Genomic DNA, 18246 nt, shown 5'->3' with positions numbered 1-18246 from the left:
GTAATCTAGGAGGGATTATGGGGTCTTCTCTTCAAATTTAGCTGACCATACAAATTCATCACCATCCTCCATCTGCTGCACCATGATGTGCAAGCCAATATCCTCACCAACAGATCGACCGTAGACCTAATACATTGCCAATTGGGGTCAAGCAAGGCTGTGTCATCACACCAACATTCTTCCTTGCCAGAACATACTCATTATTCAGCATTCATAAAGTTTCCCACTGGAGTGGAGCTTATTTGCAGGACAACGATGAAACCATTCATCTGTGTTGCTTCCAGCCCAGATCTGAGATGACCCCAAACTCTGTCATCAAGCTGCAAAGTGCAAATGACACTGCATCTGCACACATTCAGAAGGCAAGTTCCAAACTACATTTGATGCTTTCACAGAGGTGTGTGTGAGAATGGGGCATAATGCCCAGAAGACTGAAGTCTTCTATCAGTCTGTTCCCCACTTTGCAAGAGTGCCCCACTAAGTGTCAAGATCCATTGTGAGCTAATTGACAATGTGGATCACATTTCATACCTTGGGATCTTCCTTTCAGTGAGGGCAGACATTAAAGATATTAACAATGAACTTCAATATCATGTCCATTGTCCATTGTCACACTACAGCCTATGGCCGTATGAGGAATGGTGTGTTGGCTGAAAAGACCTCAAACCTGGCATCAAGCTCATGAGCTAGAGCTACAGTGTTGTCAGCCCTTCTGTATATGTCACTGACATGAACAATGCACAGCAATGCACTTCAAATCCCTAGAGAAATAACCCCAGCAAAACTTTCACAAAATCTTGCAAATCCCCTGCCGAGATAGAATCTTCAATATCAGTGACCTCTCTCAGGCCTTCATCCCCAGAATTGAGGTACTGATCATGGGCAGATGAAGTGGCAGATGGAGTTTAATTTACATAATTGTGAGGCGTTGCATTTTGGAAAGGCAAATCAGGGCAGGACTTATACACTTAATAGTAAGGTTCCGGGGAGTGTTGCTGAACAAAGAGACCTTTCACTGTAGGTTCATGGCTCCTTGAAAGTGGTATTGCAGGCAGATAGGATGCTGAGGAAGGCATTTGTTATGCTTGCCTTTATTGGCCAGTGCATTGAGTATAGGGGTTGGGAGGTCATGTTGCAGCTGTACAAACATTGGTTAGGTCTCTATTGCAATTCTGCATGCAAAGCTGTTGTGAAACTTGAAAGGGTTCAGAAAAGATTTACAAGGATGTTACCAGGGTTGGAGGGCTTGAGCTATAGGGAGAGGCTGAATAGACTGGGGCTAATTTCTCTGGAGCGTGGGAGGCTGAGGGATGACCTTAGAGGTTTATAAAATCATGTCGGGCATGGATAGGGTAAATAGACAAGGTCTTTTCACCAGGGAGCAGGAGTTCAAAACTAGAGGGCATCGGTTTAAGGTGAGAGGGGGAAGATTTTAATAGCATCTAAGGGGCAACTTTTTCACACAGAGGGTGGTGCGTATATGGAATGAGTTGCCAGATGAAGTAGTAGAGGCTGGTACAATTACAACATTTAAAAGGCATCTGGATAGGTATATGAATAAGAAGGGTTTAGAGGGACATGGGCCAAATGCTGGCAACTGGGACTAGATTTATTTAGGATGTCTGGTCAGCATGGGCGAGTTGGACCAAAGGGTCTGTTTCCCTGCTGTTTATCTCTATAAGTGTTGTTGCATGCTTTACAGGCAGATTGTACTATACAAGTGTATCAGGATAACCCCTTAGTACACACCTCTGGAGTGGTTGGGACTTGAATCCAGGCCTCCTGGTCCAGATTTAGGGACACTACCACTGTGCCACAAGAGGGTCTTCCACCGCAGTTTTTTTCTTCCAGGAACATTCATGAACATCGCATGTTCCTTCTTCAAGGACAACTGGACGCAAACATAACTGCAGAAGAGGGGTAGACAGTCAGCAGATATGACCCTTTCCACAGCTCGCTGCCTGGACAAGGTTTTTTAACCTATTTTTCTAATCAACCTGTTCAACGATGTTTTACGCACCTCTGAAGCAGCTGGGACTTGAACTCAGGCCTCCTGGTCCAGGGGTACAGGCACTACCACTGCCCCATAAGAGCCACCACCACGATTTTAACTCAGTTGTCTAAATTGGATCAGTATGGAGCTTCCTCTCAGGCAAATACATGATTTAAAGAGGAAGAACAGAAAACCCCTCTAGGTTCCACATGGAAAATATGGATCTCCCAAGTTACTGACAAATCCCCTCCACACCCATCCTTGCCATACTTCCAACCCCCAGCCTGCTCCCAAACCTCACCAACATTCCTGTGATTCAAGTCTGCTAATTGTCCCGTCTCTCTTGGTCTCAACGGCACTATACCCATTGCTCCCCACCAGGACTGGATGAATGATGGGCAAGTGAGATTTGAATGAGGCCTCATCATTAAGGAGGTAGTTAAAGGCCTCACCTGCAGAATTTAAATCAAGCCAGTTTTTAACAGTAAGAACAATAAAACTGTCTCTATCAACTATCTCATAATGAGCTCTGTAATCAAAATAATAAATGCCATTGCCCCACCACGTTACTAAACTAAATTGGTAACACTGTAGCAACTGCTGGTATTTCTAAAAAGCTGCTCATTCCTATTGGTTTCCACAGTGATGCGTTTATTGCAGTTGTTTCTACTAATGATCTCTGCGGTGTCAGAAGCAAGGCTAGGATCAGAGAAAGAAGTGATGACAGCTGTCTTATAGTGTCTGTGGTCATCATTCAAATAACAAATCCAGAATTTACCAGAGGGAATATGGACTATTAGTTGTGCTGTAGCAATGGTCACACTTGTCTTTTAAAAAGAACCAACTGAATTAATTTACGAATGACTATGATGTTTGGTCCTACAGACTTGACACTAGAGCAGGAGACAGACAAATGATTAAAGCATGAGCTTGTTGCTTCCTCCTTTAATTAGCCTTCTATCTCGCATTTCAGTGCAGAACTTGGGTATTTGTGCAGTGAAGCTGTGATGGTTTTATTTTGCTGTGCCTGGTGTCAGTAAAATCTCAACAATTATATTATGTTGTTGATGTATTTTCTATGCTGTAGATCTTAAAGCAGAAAGTTTGTCTTCATGGATTTCCCTAAAAGTAGCTCATTTCTTGATCACTTATACCTATCATAAATAATTATTCACTGTACGATTCTATCTATTGGATTAAGGTTTAACTCTTGCCCTGTATAACAAACAGAGTTGTATCCAGGCAAGATGATTTGTGCTTCAAGTAGTAAGTACAAATTATTTGTATGTCTTTATTTGATTTGTATTTATTTGATATCACAATGTGTATTTATTGTGAGTAAATATGCAGGATGGTTTTCCAGGCAGTGCCAATCATGCACAGATTGCTACTCTGTTCCTTGTCCTTATGAAAGGAAGGAACTTCACATTTATGACAGAAGATTCTGAGCAGGTTCATTCTGACAGCTCCCTCACAGTGCAGAGCAGTTGGATGGTGACAATCAATCCCTCCTTTTTCATTGCAGTCATTTGCTGCATTCTGTATTATAGGTCCAACATCACATGTTGTTGTGAAAGGATAGTGCATAAGGTTAATGTAAAGCTAGGGTGCCAGGTGGGTAGGAGTATGTTAACAGATGAGTGGGGTACTAGGTGGGTGTTGTGCCGTGATAGTCTGGAGAAGGTAAAATTAGGCAGTCAGATTAATAATTATTGAGGAATTAGACTAGGATTTTAATAGCTGAAAGAACTGCGGATGCTGTAAATCAGGAACAAAAACAGAAGTTACTGGAAAAGCTCAGCAGGTCTGGCAGCATATGTGAAGAAAAATCAGAGTTAGCATTTTGGGTTCGGTGACCCTTCCTCAGAACAGTTCTAAGGAAGGGTCACCAGACCCGAAACATTAACTCTGATTTTTCTTCACAGATGCTGCCAGACCTGCTGAGCTTTTCCAGTAACTTCTGTTTTTGTGTCCAGGATTTTAATAGTCTGACTTTCCTGAGTAAATACTTACTTAACTAAAGCGGAACCCTCCAAATTGTCCAATTTCTGTGGATACTTTTGAAGGGTTATAAGTGTAAGGAAATTGCCCAGCGGAATCTTCAATTTCTGTTATGTCAGGAATTCTGTGGTGTTCCCAATGTGCAACTGTCATGTAAGCTCCAGAAACAACTGCCTAGCCATTGGAAAATCTGGCATAATGCATGTGTATAAACGAACCTGTTGATGTTAAGAACTAAATTGTCACTGCAACTATTATTGCATACAATCCGCGGATAAGCCTTGAAAAGTTGCTTACAAGTAGACTTAATTACACTGAAACAATAGAATTTGTAATAATAGTAGATAATATTGAAAATTTGATACTTTCTTGTTTGTATTTCACAATTCTGATTCTTGAATGTTGTTAATTCCTTAAAGAGGCGGCATGATTGGCAGAAACATACAAATAGGAACAACCTCCACCTTACATTAAAAATGTTGCGTTGTTAACACGTTTGGTTGACCAAAAGAAAATGAATCAAAAGTTAAGTCTGTTCACCAGAAGGTAGGAAGATAAAGTCAATATGTAGCCACAAAATCAACTGGATAAAATCACTCGGATGTTTTTTCACATCACATTCACAAGCCAGTATGTGACACACAACCAACAAATTAAATCACACACTTCTTTTTTGTTAATTTCCTCTGAGCAAGCTTGCTGTAATTTTATTAGATGAAATTTCATATGAATGATAATTACAAATAACTAAAAATATTGAAGTATTGTAATTCCATCATGGAAGGTAGGACAGAATTATACAACTTGAAATTTTCTCAAAATAAGATCTTTTGAAACTGGAAAATTAAACCACATCCCTTCCTTCTTAGATCAATTTTTTGAAGTGGTAGTAAAACAGTATTATTGTGTTAATGAAAATAATAACCCTAACTTACACCTTCAGTAAAATGTGAAATATTCTTTACCTTTAGTCAATTATATATGTTATTCCTGCAATATATATCATGCATTACAATGATGGGAAACTGGCATCATATATAGGTGATAGTTGAATAGCAGCCTCAGAAACTGCACTGTGGTATTACTCATGAACAATCCCAGAGGGGTCTTGTTAGTGTACATAATCTAAAACAGTCATTTGGAACTAAAGAGCAAATGGGAAAATTGGCAATGAGATTCAGAAAAGCATCAGTTCTCAGTAGGATGCACCAGATTGTAATTATAGGGGATCAACTTATTTAGCAGACAGATAAATGAACAATTAATTAGCACCATGGGATTTAAAGAGATAAAGAATTTGGTCAAAGTTACAAAAGGATCTATAGCAATTTTCCCAATAAAAATACTGGCATCGAATCAAAGAATATTCAGAGGTAACCTAGTGTTTGAAACATGCAAATCATTTGACTTCCAGTTGATGTGGACTAATTAGAAGACTGAGTTGTTGAAATATGGATATGCTGTGAGCCAAAACACAATTAAAAATTACTAGCAAATAACTACTGGATATTACTAACCGGATATTATGAATAACTCACAGATTATTTCCCAAATTGTAAAGAGCTCCTTTGTCATGTTAACTGTGTATAATAGTGTCCATTTCTTTTGAGTTTAATTTCTGCAAAGTAATTGATAGGGCAAGATCACTATTTTATACTATCTGCAATCGAAGATACAGGCTCTGCAGCTCCTAAGATTCAGCTCTTCTTGTGCAGGTACTGCAAAATTCCCCTCCCAAACCCCACCCCCATCCATGTGAAGGTAAATAACACATGCCAAGCTGCAGGAATGTGCTCATTTGCATGGCCAAGATAGGAGCATCCTTTAGATTTTCAGATTTTAGATTTTATTGTCACGTGTACTCAAGTATATAAATACAGAACTATAGTGAAAAGTTTATAATTTCACCACACATGGCGCCATCTTAGGTACCAAAGTACCTAGGTACAAAAAAAAGCTTAGGCACAAAGTAGTAAGAGAAGCGAGAGTTAAAAAGTTAAGTATTATTTCATAGAATAGCAGAAAAATAAAGAAATAGGTTATAGTTTGCATTAAAGTTTTTTGTAGTTTAAATTAGGAAAACAAAGGAGTAAGCTAAAAGTTGAACAGTCTTTGAGTCCTCTGTTATCTCGCTTTCTGGGAGACCTCAGCTGTCTGTTATCGACATCGCCACAGATGCTGTCGCTGCTGCTGGACCATTCTCTCCCGGGTGCTTCAGGAACATGCCCAGGTGGGATCCACTCCCATGCTGAGCCGCGACACTGCCAAGTGCTGCCAAGAGACAGACTGACATACTGCCGAGAGACCGGGCCAAGAGCTGCCAAGAGACCAGGCCTGGGACCCTCCACGAGCTGCCGAGAGACCAAACTGGGAGAAAAGAGAAACAGAAGAAGCAGAGTATCCTACTCTGCTGCCATCTTGATCAGAATTGGTGGCACCAACCCCAAGCAATCAGTCAGAATGTTGGATTAATATCAGACTGCTGTCACTGTGAGGGGGGACACTCCTGCAAAGGGCCTCAGCAAAGATCTGCACAGTTTACTGCTGCTATTGAATCAAGGCGACTCTCGGGGAGTTCCAAATCTATGAGTAGCTTCTCTGAAACCTGAGAGGTATCTCAATGAAGAAAGATTAGGCCGTTGTGGGGAAGTAGTTGTTTTTAAAAAAATGTATAAACAGGGGTAAACGGGATTTTCTCCCTTAGTGATAAGTGTTTTGTAATAATTTAATAAAACCTGCATGTACTATGGAGTAAAAACCGAAAGAACTGCAGATGCTGTAAATCAGGGACAAAAACAAAGTTGCTGGAAAAGCTCAGCAGGTCTGGCAGCATCTATGAAGAAAATAAGAGAGTTAATATTTTGGGTCTGGTGACCCTTCCTCAGAACTGAAGGTGGCTGGGAAAACATCAGTTTGTATGCAGAAAAAAGGGGAGGGGGATGTGGTAGGGAGTAAACGATAGGATAGAGCCTAAAGAGAGAGAAGAGCAGTTGGACAGACAAAGAGTTGATAACGATCAGGCTGGGAGGGTGAATAGTTATTATCGATTGCTTAGCTTGGCCTATGTAAATTATCCACATTATGCAGAGCAAATTTTTATACTAACAAATTATACCCATTGAATAATCAGTAGGTGATTATGTTCAGAACAATTTTATATATCAATTTCCTGCAATCGATTGAAAATGTCATAAAGCTATTTGCATGCGTTTCTAACCACTTTTAAATGTAAGACTATTTAGATGTGGACATGAAAACAATAATAACACAACGAAATCAACCAATGCTATCCAAAGTCAGATTTATTTCAAAGTTCACTGAGATTGGGACATCCACAGGCCACATTAACCAGCAGGTAAAGGTGTGCCTCACTTTATTGAAATAAGACATTAATCCCAATCTGACTATGAAGTTCCTAGTGCGGTCTGTGCACACAGTGGCATTGGTTTCATTCTGCTTGTTGAGCTCACCTAGTGGGATTTCAGGAGAAATGCCAGTTATACAAGAAATATCTATTCTTTTGCTGGAATGTTATACAACAATGTTAATGTATCCGGAGACATACTCTTCAGTCCAATCCATCCATGCCAACCAGACATCCCAATCTGACCTAGTCCATTTGCCCTTATGCCTTTAAACCCTTCATATTCTTATACCCACCTTGATGCCTTTTAACTGTTGCAATTGTACCAGCCTCCACCACTTCCATTGGCGACTCGTTCCATACACGCACTTCCTTCTGCCTGAAAAGGTTACCCATCAGATCCTATTTTAGATCTTTCTGCTTGTATCTGAAACCTTTACCCTCTAGTTTTGGACTCACCTACCCTGGGGAAAACACCTTGGCTATTCACCATATCCATGCCCCTTGTCATTTTGTAAACCTCTATAAGGTCAATCCTCAGCCTCTAACACTCCAGGGATTTAAGAAAAAAGTCCCACCCCATTCTGCCTCTCTCTATAACTCAAACCCTTCAGTCCCAACAACATCCTTGTAAACCTTTTCTCAGCCCTCCCAAGTTTAACAACATCATCCTCTAGAAGGGTGACCATAGTTGTATGCAGTATTCTAAAAGTGGCCTCACCAATGCCCTGCACAGCTTCAACATGACATCCCAGCTCCCACACTCAATGTCCTGACCAATGAAAACAAGTGTGGCAAACGCCCTCTTCACCACCCTGTCTACCTGTGACTCCGCTTCAAAGGATCTATGCACCGGCACCGCTAAGTCTCTCTGTTCGGCAACAATCCCCAGAACCCGACCATTAACTTTCTAAGTCCTGCCCTGGTTTGCCTTACCAAAATACAACACCTCATGTTTATCTAAATTAAACTCAATTGGCCACTCGCCAGCCCATTAGCCCATCTGATCAAGGTCCCATTGTCATCTGAGATAACCTTCTTCATTGTCCACTACACCACCAATTTTGGTGTCAACTGCAAACTTGCTAACCATTCCTCCTATATTCACATTCAAAATGACAAAAATCAGAAGACCCAGCACTGATCCTTGTGGCATGTTGCTGGTCACAGGCCTGCAGTCTGAAAAGCAACTCTCTACCACCACCCTCTGTCTCCTACCTTCAAGTCAATTTTGTATCTAATTGGCTAGCCTCCTCTGGATTCCCTGTGATCTAACCTTCCTAACCAGTCTACCATGTGGAACCTTATCAAACACTTTGAAGTCCATATAGACAATGTCTACTGCTCTGCTTTCATTGATTTTCTTTGTCATCTCTTCAAAAAACTCAAACAAGTTAGTGAGACATGATTTCCCATGCTGAAAACTGTGTTGACTATCCCTAAGGAGTCCTTGCCTTTCCAAATACATGTCAATTCTGTCCCTTAAAATCCTCTCTAACAACTTACCTATCACTGACATCAGGTTCACCGGTCTATAGTTCCCTGGCTTTTTCTTCTTAAATAATGGCACTACGTTGGCCAACCTCCAGTCTTTTGGCACTTAACCTGTGGCTGTCGATGGTACAGATATCTCAGCAAGAGGCCCAGCAATCTCTTCCCAAGCTTAACACAAAGTTCTGGGAAATATCTGATCAGGACGCAGGGAGTTATCTACATTTACGTGTTTTAAGACCTCTAGCACCACCTCTTCTGTAATATGAACTCCTTTCAAGACATCACTATGTATTTCCCCAAGTTTCCTAGCTTCCATGTCCTTCACAGTAAATACTGACGCAAAATATTCATTTAGTCTCTCACCCATCTCCTGGGGTTCCACACAGAGATGGCCACACTGATTGTTAAGGGGTCCTATTCTCTCCCTAGTTACTCTTTTGCCCTTAATGTACTTATAGAATCTCTTTGGATTCTCATTAAGTCTATATGCCAAAGCTATCTCATGTTCCCTTTTTGCCCTCCTGATGTCCCTCTTAAATATACCCCTACTGCCCTTCTATTTCTCTTGGGACTCGTTGATGCCAGGTGACAAAGCTGACATATGTCTCCTTCTTTTTCTTGACGAGGGCCTCAATTTCTCGTGTCATCCTGCATTCCCTATGTCAACCAGTCTTGCCATTCACCTAAGAAGAACATACTGTCTCTGAACAAATTCCTCCCCTTAACAATCCAAACCCTTAACGCAGACAGTCTCAGTCTATGTTTGGAAAGTTAAAATCCCCTACCAGTATAACCTTATTATTCTTACAAATATCTGAGATCTCCCTACATGTTTGCTTCTCAATTTCCCACTGATTATTGGTGGGGCCTATAAGACAGTCCCAGCATGGTGATCATTTCTTTCTTATTTCTCAGTTCCAGCCATATAACTTCACTGGACGATCTACAAGGAATATCCTCTCTAAGTACAGCTGTAACATTATCCCTAAGCAAAAACACCACTCCCCCTCCTCTCTTGCCTCCCTTTCTGTCCTTCCTATAGCATCTATACCCCTTGTGTTCATCCTAAAATGTGATTTCTGAAAGAAGCCGTATCTTGAATTTCACCATATGAAAGAACAAATTGTGTTTTTATTACCTTGAGTGCGGATTCACGATTTTTTAATTGTGATTCACTGCTGCTCAAATGTCCTTCATCTGATATCATGATCTCACTATATACATATTGACAGTTAATTGTCTGACATCACTGATTAATTGGCTCAATGTAAAATGCATGTTGTTAACACAAATTTGTATCTTAAAGTCTTGCTATTGCCTTATCATGTTGTTTCTCTGTGAACGAGTTTATTACTGCAGGCTATACTGCTACTGAGATGGTTATCTCTATTCAGCCAAGGTATTGACAAGCCTCAGTGTGTGAACATATGTAGCTTTCTCTTGATTATTTCTTATATTTATAGTCTCAATGTGTGCAAAATAACACATCTTCAGGAATTCTTGGAAGATTGAGGCTGAATTTCTACTCAAAATCAAAATATTATAGGGTAGTTAATTATTATTTATTCTGGAAAGAAATTATTCTGCATTGTTTAACATTATTCTAATTCTTAAAGCCAGATTTGGAAATTGCAAGAGAATGTCCTAATGGAGATTACAAAGTACAGTTGAAAGTTGACTATGCCTTTCAGACTTTGTCAGAATTAGTCAGTGAAACTAAAAGTGATTCATCTCAAGCATGTGTGACAAATATTATTGTATAGTAATGTTGCAGTGAAAAGTAACTCAAAAGCCCATAGTGAATATCAGCAGTTTTCTGCCATTATTTGTGCTGTCCTGCAGCAAGGACAGCTGTCAGCAAGGATTCCATAGCAGAGTACTGTTTGGTTGATGAATTATATACAAACAAAGACTGTATGTTCATGCCATGTCACAGATAATAGATTAAAGCAAGGGAGGCATTTGCAGAATGACTTCATGTGGTCAAGATTCTAGGAATATTCCAAGCACTTGGAATATTCAGAAGTCAAAGCGAGAACTTACATTGCAAAGGACTTTATAAGACATCATCCTAGTGTAACAGAAACATTTGTAATGACTCCATTACAGCAAAATGGAGAACGATGGAATCCAACTGATTCATTTAGAAAAATGGTGATGTATAGTGAGATACGCCCGAGCTCTAAATAATTATTCAGGTAAATGCGCGTGTACTCACCCAATGCCATCATTTGACTCTTGATTTTACATAATATTTTATTCTTGTAGTAAATTCTTACATAAATGAGTTAACCCTATTTTTCTGAACCACATTATCTATATGGAAATCAACTAATTTGCTGGTTCAATAAAATATAAATACTTTTGGAAAACTAATATAACAATTCAGTATGTAATGGTACTCAAATATCTCTAACATGGTAAATATTGTAGTAAATCATTGACCTGTTAGCGGTATATTATCCAAAAGAACAGCGGCAGCATATTATATTATTGACATTGTGATGATGTTGCAGCTGGGGGATGCTACTATTTTAATCTGACAGGTTAATAGGATGTCTAAATTAGTACTCATTCATTTGATGGCCTCCTGAATTGCTCAATTAAGAAATTAGGTGCCTCCCACTACAGATCATAGTGACCAAGTTGATGGTCTCAGACATGTGGCCTGAATCCCAAACAGTTCGTCACCGTCCACTTGTGGAGCACATAGCAGCATCTTTTCATATCTTATGTGGATTCAGTTGAACACAGTTCACTGTCTTAGAAGGGACACTGAAGCCAGTGGCCTCTACTAATCGGTCAGTGATGAGTTGTGTTGTGATTTATGCTGCATCAATCTCTCAATTTCTTGCATTTGGAAACTACCTGCATGACTATTGGCTACTGTTTTCCAGGATGGTGATCAGTTGCTCAAGTTCTTTGGAATAGAAGAAATGGTGTCACTCATATTTTGATCAGTTTTGTGAAGCGCACTAGAATCACAGTGAATGGAAACATGGGTTGGCATCAGAAGGCACACAGTTAGAGTGGAGTTAAATAACCCTGACACCATTATGGCAGTGATTACCTGCATTCTATAATCTTTGGTGATTGCAGGACCATGAGCCTGCGTTGTATTCCGCAGGGAAGTGAATGAGGGCCATTGTTGCAGTGTGAAATGTACTGGCTATGGGTGTCTCCTGTGTGTACTAGTTAAATAAGCATTTGCCAACTAATGTTACTAAGAAGATGGCAATGTCAAAAAGTGGCCTGTTGATCTAAAAGCACAAATTGTGAGATAAAGAGCAGTAATGCCAGGAAGAAATAAGAAAACAAAGGACAGTGATATTAGATATATTTCAACATTTAAGGTATATTTTATGCAGACCAGAGAGAAAGAGCAAAATTCTGCAGATGCTGGAAATCCTAAAATAAAGGAAGAACATGCTGATTAAATCTCAGCAATTCAGGCAATATTTGCGGACAGAGAATGGACGGGTTAATGTTTCAAGTCCATGACTGTACATCAGAGCTCAACCCAAGGTCCTTAGACCTGAACCATGGAGAAAATGGTGCCTATAGTCCTCTATAGATGGGTGTAAACTATTCAAATCTGTACGTACAAGTAATGTTAAATTAGTTTTAGAAGACTATGCATATTCACTTCATTTTCGTTGAATGCTATGTGTAAACATCAAAAATCTGTGGGAAAATGCATCTAAGCTTTTACTAAAAGTTCAAATGTGAAACTAATTACTGAAAATGCATCAAAGAAAATAGTGAACAAGATTACATTTCAGGGAGAAAAACTGTTCAAATAGTCTACATTTCTAGCTATGAGCTATTATTTTTTAACCAGTGAGTGCATTTAATAACTACCAATACTTATCACCCATAAACTTGTTTTTATTTTCAAAAAGCTTTTATAAATCAAAGAATTGTGTCTTCTCATACTTGAAGAAATTAGGACAGTTAAGGCATTTTCTATTCTTTAAATGTAATTTTGTGGCTTCTATAGCTGTGCATGCCATATTTGAAATGCTGGAGAGCCTTGTGACTGATCTTTAGTAAATTTCATTCGTATTTTTCATTTGTTTTTTTTTTAATTGTTGCATCAATGTCAGAAGACACACTCCTGTTTGGGTGAATCTATTGTGCTTTTCAATAAACAAGAAAAGAAATATGTGATTCCAGGTCATGAACATATAAGCAAAAAAATGCTTTGCATATGCAATCTTACTAGATCTTACAGGTATAAAATCATTAAGTATATTCAAAAGTTTACAAGACAATTCTAAATTGCAAATAGAGATTTAATTTGATATGGCACAACAAAAATGACATCATGTCAAACATGCTACAAACAGGAGCAATATTTTGCTTTTTTGCAAAATATGCTGTTTGATGTATCTATCATGTCCAAACCTTCCACCGCCCCCACCCCCACCAAAAAAAAACAAGTGATTTTGAACTTGGACTAAACCCAGACTATTTTTAGTTGCTGTTTGCCAATGGCCCAGCAATCCTAAAATAATTAGAGATGACACACATGTAAGCAGCAAGACCGAATAGCCATCTCACTCAAAAAATAAAACAACTGACAAAACTGAACTCACCCAGTTCTGTGCTGCTGTGTTAGTCAATATTCTCAAGTCATAGAATCATTCAGCACAGAAACGTACCCTTCGGCCCAACCAGTTCATGCTGAACATAATCCCTAACAAAACTAGTCCCACCTGCCTGCTCCTAGCCCATATCCCTCCATGTACTTATCCCTAATCATGTACTTATCCAAATGTCTTTTAAACATCGTAATTGTGACTACATCAACCACTTCCTCAGGAAGTTCATTCCACATGCGAACCATCCTCTGTGTTAAAACAAATTTGCCCCTCGTGTCTTTTTAAAATCTCTCTCCTCTCACCTTAGAAATATGCCTGTTAGTCTTGAAATCCCCCATCCTAGGGAAAGGACAATTCCATTAACCCTATACGCCTCATGATTTTATAAACATCTATAACGTCACCTCTCAACCTTCTACGCTCTGGTGAAAAAGTCCCTGGCCCATGGCCCGAAACGTCAGCCTTCCTGCTCCTATGATGCTGCTTGGCCTGCTGTGTTCATCCAGCTCTACACCTTGTTATCCCTGGCCTATGTAGCCTTTCTTTACAACTCAAACCTTCCATACTCTTCTGAGCCCTCTCTAGCTTACTAATATTCTTCCTGTTAATGGGCAGCCAGAACTGGCACAGTATTCCAGAAGAGGCCTCACCATTGTCCTGTACAATCTCAGCATGACTTCCCAACTCTGATACTCAAAGGACTGAGCAATGAAGGAAAGTATGTTAAATGCCTTTTTAACCATGCTGCCTATATCTGAAGCAAACTTCCAAAGAATTATGTACCTGAATCCCTAGATCCCTCTGCTCTACTACACTACCCAAGGCCCTACCATTAATTCTATAATTCTTATCCCTGTTTGTTGTATCGACATGCAATACCTCACATTTATCCAGATTGAATTCCATCTGGATTTTTTCAGCCCATTTGATCAAGATCCCTTTGTAATCTTGTTATCTGTCCAGATAAGGACAACATGCCCTATTGTAACATGAATTGTTTCTGAATAATTCCAGGATTTTCATCACTTCAACTGGAAATTTAGTCCATGTTCTAGTCATTCATAATTCACTCACCTTAGTTTATGTCCCCTAGTTAGATTCTTGCAATTTAAAGAAATATTCCAGTTTTCCTTTTTCCGTATATTTCACTGCCTTGCATGCATCTATAACCTCAACTTTTAGGTGTCTCTTTTGGAAAGCTTTAAGCCGAGTCTTTCAGGCACTAAATAATCCTCTCAGTCTCCAATATAGCATACAGGAATCACAGTTTCTTGCAAGCTGGAAATGCATTGCCAACCATATATGTTTAGATAAAGCCATATAAGCATTGTGGTCCTCACAGCTGAAGTAAGCCTAACACACTTTCTATTTTCAAATAAGGTTTCTAATGTTGGATGAGGTACCCCCTTGGATAGCTAATTACCCTAGCTATTGGGCTGACTGCATTCAGTAAACCGAAAGAGAGTTTGTGAGGCTTAGCAGGCAGCACTTAGTTCAACCACGATCAGTAACATAGTGTAACTGAAATCTACTTGACTGAATATGGAGCCAAGAGGACAGTCTCCACATTCAAATTCTTTCTTCAAATACCATGAGTGGAATAAAACAGATATCTATCAGCGTTTGTTACTGAAAAAGTCTGTTTCAGTATTGCATGATGCCCTACAGACTAAGTTCACCCACTGCATTCCAGCAGATAGTTTCTCATTCATGTCGTGTCGAGGGGGCACTTGACCTACTTAATGGCATGAGAGGAATCAAAGTGAATCAAGAATTGATCAGGATTCATTTTAATGAGTTACCAAATGGTTCCAGGTGGAATCATATTGACCAATCCTTGAAGTTGCTCTTCAAGCAAATCTTCTGCCTTAACCACATTAACTGCATGTTATTGATTCCCTTGGCCTAGCATTATATGCACCAGGCCTGGTTATTCCAACAACACCTTGGTCAGAATTGACAAAAGCCATAAGACCAGAAAGATTATCCCATCTTCCCTTTCTTGTCAAATGTTGCCCAGCCTGTTTAGCATGTAACTGTGAAACTTGACAAAAGTATTTCAAACAAAAAAAATTGCAGATGGCTACATTTACGTATCAGACTGTCATGACTGGCCACGGGAGATATACCAGAGGACTGGAAGACAGCCAATGTGATACCAATTTAGTACTCAAGTAGGCAGCAAGGGATAAGCCAAAAAACTACAGGCCAGTCAGTCTAACCTCAATAATAAGGAAACTATTGGAAGCAATTCTGACGGACAGGATTAATTTGCACTTGGAAAGGCTGGAATTAATCAAGAACTGTCAGCATTGTTTTGTTAAGGTGAACCATATCTGACCAACTTGTTTGAACTTTGCAAAGAGGTAACCAGGTGTGTGGATGAGAGCAATGCATTTGACATAGTCAACTTGGACTATAATAAGACTTTAGTTAAGAGCCTGCATGTGAGACTATTGGAAAGATAAGAACCCATGGGATCCAAGGAAATTTGGTAAACTCGATACAGAATTGGCTGAGTGGAGAGAAGCAGGGGGTGACAGTTGAGTTACTTTGTGACTGGAGACCTGTGTCTGGTGGGATTCTGTGGGGATCAGTGTTAGGACCTTTGCTGTTTGCGGTATATATAAATGATTTAGATTTAACTGTACGAGGGTTGATCAGTAAATTTGTGGATGATATGAAAATTGGTGGGTTGGGAATTAGTGAGTATGATAGCCTTAAATTACAGGTGGATATAGATGGACAGGTCAGATGGGCTGATCAGTGGCAAATGGATTTCAATTGGACAAATGTGAGATGAATGCATTTCAGAAGGACAAACAAAGCAAGGGAATACATGATGATTAGTGGAACCCTGGAAAGCACCGAGGATCAGAGGGACCTTGATGTGTGTGCTAGCCAGTTCCTTAAGGTAGCAGGGCAGGTAGATAAAGTGGTTAAGAAGGCCTATGCCTTTATTAGCCAAAGTATCGGTTTAATGCCAGGGAGATTATGCTGTACGTCTATAAATTGTTGATTAGGCCACAGCAAGAATATTGTGTGCAGTTCTGGAAGCTACGTTATAGGAGGGATGCGATTACACTGGAGAGGGCACAAAGAAGATTTACCAGGATGTTGCCTGGTTGGGAGAGTTCAGACAGACTGGGATTGTTTTCCTTGGAGCAGAGGAGACTGGAGGGGGAATGTATTGAAACATATAAAATTATGAGGATCATAGACAGGGTAGAAGGGAAGAAACCTTTCCCCTTGATGAAGAGATAAATGACGAGGATTTAAGGTAAGGGGCAGGAGGTTTAGAGCAGATATGAGGGCGGTGGGAATCTGGAGTTCATTGCCTGTTAGGGTAGTAGAGGCAGAAGCACTCACAACATTTGAGAATATTTAGATGTACACCTGTGATGCCAAGGTATATAAAGCTACAGGCCAAGTGCTGGAAAATGGGACTAGAATAGTGATTTGGTTGTTTTTGACTGATGCAGATTTGATGGGCCAAAAGGCCATTTTCAGTGCTGTAGACGTCTATGATGTTGTAAGTGCTGGATCCCTGGAAGCTGGTTCTCAAACTGAGTTTTTCCAAAAACTTTGTTTTAAAATATAACAGTGCTTTATGATTAAGAAACAAGTGCCATTATAATTTTTGATGTACCCTGTAAAACAGTGTACTGTAACATGGCCTCCTATGCACCATCCCAGTTATCCACTGCTGAAACCCTCAATCATGCCTGTGATACCTCTACACTTGACTATTCCATTGCACTCCTGGCTGATGTTCCATATTCTACCCTCCCTAAACATCAAGCCATCCAAAACTTTGTTGCTGGTGTCTTAACTTTCCCTGATCACCCCTGTGTTCAGTGACCTAATAGGATCTTAGTCTAGCAAATCTTGATTTTTAAATTCGCATCAATATTTTCAAATCTCTCCAAGGCCAAAACCTTCCAATTTCTGTAGTCACATCCAGTTGCACAATTCTGCATATCTGCACAACTCTAATTTTAGCCTCTTGAGATTCCCTGGTTTAATTGCTCCAGTATTGGTGTCATACCTTCAGTTCATATAATTATAGAGTCCCTACTGTGACAATGCTGACACTATTCTGCCCTGAGTTTTCTTTCTAGAGAGGTTGTAAAGGCAAAGGCGCTGTAGAGTCTAGGGAGCTACAAATTTAAAACAATTCAACAATGAAAGGGGAGTGGCCAGTTCTCCCAGTTCAGGCTTTTCTAGTTTTTTTTAAACTGTAGCAGTCACAAGATGTCTTGAGCACCAGGTTTGCAAGCTTCACTAAAGGATTCCTAACTGACTTTCTCTGAAATCTCTCTGGATATTGTTCCCTCCTGCCTGTAAAAATCTGTGTTTGAATTTACCCTTTTGCCAAAAGGTGTGTTTATGGGATTTTAATATATTGGAACTGTTAATTAGTTAAGTTGCTGTATCGGGTCAGTTAAGTTTTCCAAGAGTTAAGTTACTTTAAATTCCTCTTTCTTTTGTTCATGTTTCAACTGTAGTGTTTAAATAAATTATGTTTTTCTTAAAGCAGAGTGGTTTGACCAGTTGCATCACACCTGGTACACCCACTTTGCATCAACCTTTAAAAATAAGAAAAAGTTAGGGCCTAGGCTACCTTCTGAAGGAATTTTGAGAGGGTCTGGCCTGGTCCATAATACCGCAGGGCAAATGGAAGCCATTTGACCCATTGAGTCCACATCAACCTTCTGAAGAGCTGGATGCCCAATTCTATACCCCCACCCTATCCCTGTAACCTCAAATTAATCATAGCTGACTGAGTT

General features: G+C 39.8%; 1 protein-coding gene across 1 annotated transcript in view; it reads left to right on the top strand.

Moving 5' to 3' along the window:
- The window catches only part of LOC109939135 (inactive N-acetylated-alpha-linked acidic dipeptidase-like protein 2), a 221019-nt gene that overhangs the window by 113349 nt on the left and 89424 nt on the right, over positions 1–18246 (top strand). The gene's annotated exons all lie outside the window — the stretch shown is intronic.

The sequence above is a fragment of the Rhincodon typus genome, chromosome 13 (assembly GCF_021869965.1).
Source record: "Rhincodon typus isolate 14 chromosome 13, sRhiTyp1.1, whole genome shotgun sequence".
NCBI lineage: Eukaryota > Metazoa > Chordata > Chondrichthyes > Orectolobiformes > Rhincodontidae > Rhincodon > Rhincodon typus.
Note: the sequence above shows the minus strand (reverse complement) of the source record. Positions and strands in the feature narration are given on the sequence as shown.